General features: G+C 42.3%; 1 pseudogene; it reads right to left on the bottom strand.

Moving 5' to 3' along the window:
* Positions 1 to 1,007: 1,007 nt before the first annotated feature.
* LOC101643487 overlaps positions 1,008 to 2,664 on the bottom strand; it is a 4,550-nt pseudogene continuing 2,893 nt past the window's right edge.

The following is a 2,664-nucleotide window of genomic DNA, read 5'->3' on the forward strand; positions in this document are numbered from 1 at the left end:
AGGACTCCTGATTTAACGTTAGCCCCTATCAATTCCAGATTCTCTCCTCTTTTCCTCTCCCAGACAACTCTAAAAGATGCCGTTTACCTGCACGAACACTTTAACAATTCAATTTAACAAACCAGATCATCCCAACCTGCTTTTTTAACAGTCTTATTGGCATATAATTAAGGTATCATACGATTCATTAGTTCAAATCACATCCAGAATAGTTGTATAATCATCACCACAATCAATTTTAGAACATTTTCTTCATTCTTGTCCTCATCATTATTAGCTCCCCATTTCTCCTCAACTATCTCTGCCATATCTGCAAGGGACCATTAATCCAGCTACTGTCACTATAGCAGCAGGTTGTGACCCCTTTGGGGGGGTCCAACAACCCTTTGACAGGGGTTTCCCCATTCACAACAGTAGCAAAATGACAGTGATGAAGTAGCAACAAAAATAACTTTATGGTTGGGGGTCACCACAACATGAGGAACTGCCTGAAAGGGTCACGAGGAAGGTCGAGAACCATTGTTCTATAGTTTGATCTTGATAGTTGAAATCCTATCAAGGATTTCATATACTGAAAAACATAAAAAAACCCACCTAACAATAATAATAACGAATTTGAAAAGAAACTATTAAAAAGTAGAATACATTTAAATAGATCATATGGGAGATCAAATGCTAAAATGTAATCAAACTGCATCTTTAATCAATCTACTTTCCAATGCATTCTGCAAGGCTATTTACATCCCTGGTCCGTGGTCGGAGGGCATTAACCAAGGGCTTAATGTACATGTATTTCCCCTTCACTTTAGTAAAAAAAATTTTTTTAACTGATACAACTTTACATGGGTCAAAGGGAAGATCAAATGATATTGTATTTCTTTTTTTTAAATTCAATGCATTTTATTTTTCTCTTAGAATTTTTTCATCTTACGGGATTTCTTCCCTGCAGCTAAATTAGGAATTGGTAATGTTTTGGTTGTTTTTCTAGAAGAGACACTACAAAGTTCTCATAAACTGCATTCTCTGATTTTCTTGTCAGCCTGTTTTAAGGAAATCCATGTATTGAAGATGCTTCCTCGCAGTTGCCCATACCTAATGAATGGTCAATCCAAAGATCTGAGCAGCAAACCGAGCTGATCCATCTGGAGAAAGTATGGTCAAACAGCCGAGAGCACCGGGTAGCCAGAGAAGACCACACGTCCTAGCCCCCCAGTCTGGTGTGAGGGGAGCACAGCAAATTACTGGATATTGAGTGGTAACAGACAGCACTGGTTCTAAACCATTGCTCCAACCTGCTACTACCTCCGAGACAGTAGGAATGCCATACCCTTCATACTCAGCTTTAATCCTCAGAGTTTCATCTGGGCCTTCCTGGGAAGATATTACTCGAAGTTCATATGGGATGCCCACATTTCTATAAGTCTCCTTGATTTTCTCACAGTGACGGAGATCAGAGTTTGAGCTCATCAATATTACAACCCTGCACTAACTTTGTGATTTCACAAGCAACCCTAATCTTTCTGCAACCCTTTCTTGACCATATTCAGCCCTTCAGGAGTTATTTCCTTGAGGTCATGATATGATGTTTGTCCTTCTATTGGCTTTGATCCCTTGATGGCCAGAGTCTGCAGGAATTGTTATCAATAACATCAGCAAGAATACATTTCTTTGATGGTTACATCAACACCAAATTCAATCTCCATATCGACCAATGTATAGTCCTGGGGCACCCTAGATTTTTCCAGTATTTCAAAAATTACCTCTGTGACCTGATTCACGACATCCACTTCAGTTTGACCCCAATATGGTCTGATGGGAACTTCTCTGAAGGTTTTGAGAAGCTCTGAGAGTAAGGTGAAGGAAGAGAGCTAGCTCTTCATAACTTACAGCCCTCGAAGCAAACAAATAAAATGCCTCTTCTTAGTAAAACACATTCCATACTAATGAACAGGTAATGCACATAGCTGTCACTGCTGTACAGTCCAGCTCTGTTAAGTTAATTGCACATTAGCATGGAGGAAGAGGAAATTAGGTTATAGGTCCTATCTGATGACATCTCCCCTGGGCCAGATTGAACGTTGCAGATCACGAAGATTGGGGACTGATTTAATGGCAGCAGGCCTGGAATTTGCTTGTACACAGTGGCTGGTGTAAGCGTACAGGAGGAACCTTTTTTAAGGGACTGCGACTAAAAACTGTAAACACTCCAACCGAAGACTTCCTCCAAGCTCTTCATAAACACGCAAGCTTATGCGATAAAGTAAATGAAATGTCTTCGTGTGGGCTGCACGCGACTTTAAGTTCTCCTTTTCTGGGCCCTTGCCTTTTAGGATTAAAATCTGTTCCGTTGGCAAGGTTCAGTGCCTTGGGATTTCGTGTATGAGCTGAGAACTGCTTCTGAGGAGATGAGTCCCTCCCCACGTCTCTTTGGGAAGAGAGTGAAACTTAGTGGAGGGGCAAGGGTGGTACCTTTCGGAAGACAGTGGGCAGAGCTGGCACCTGGTTGCGTGGAGGATGGTTCTCCAAGTTCTCCCCACTTTCCTTCCCCACCTGGGCCTTCACAAACGTACTTGCACCCTGCAGTGTTCGGTTCTTAGGAACTCCATCCAGTTAGAGCCCAGAAGGCCTGGCCTAGGAGGGGCGCCTGAGGCTGGGGCCCGGGGT

This window comes from Echinops telfairi, unplaced genomic scaffold, assembly GCF_000313985.2.
Source record: "Echinops telfairi isolate 266 unplaced genomic scaffold, ASM31398v2 ScPeMD7_3533;HRSCAF=4204_0, whole genome shotgun sequence".
Lineage (NCBI taxonomy): Eukaryota > Metazoa > Chordata > Mammalia > Afrosoricida > Tenrecidae > Echinops > Echinops telfairi.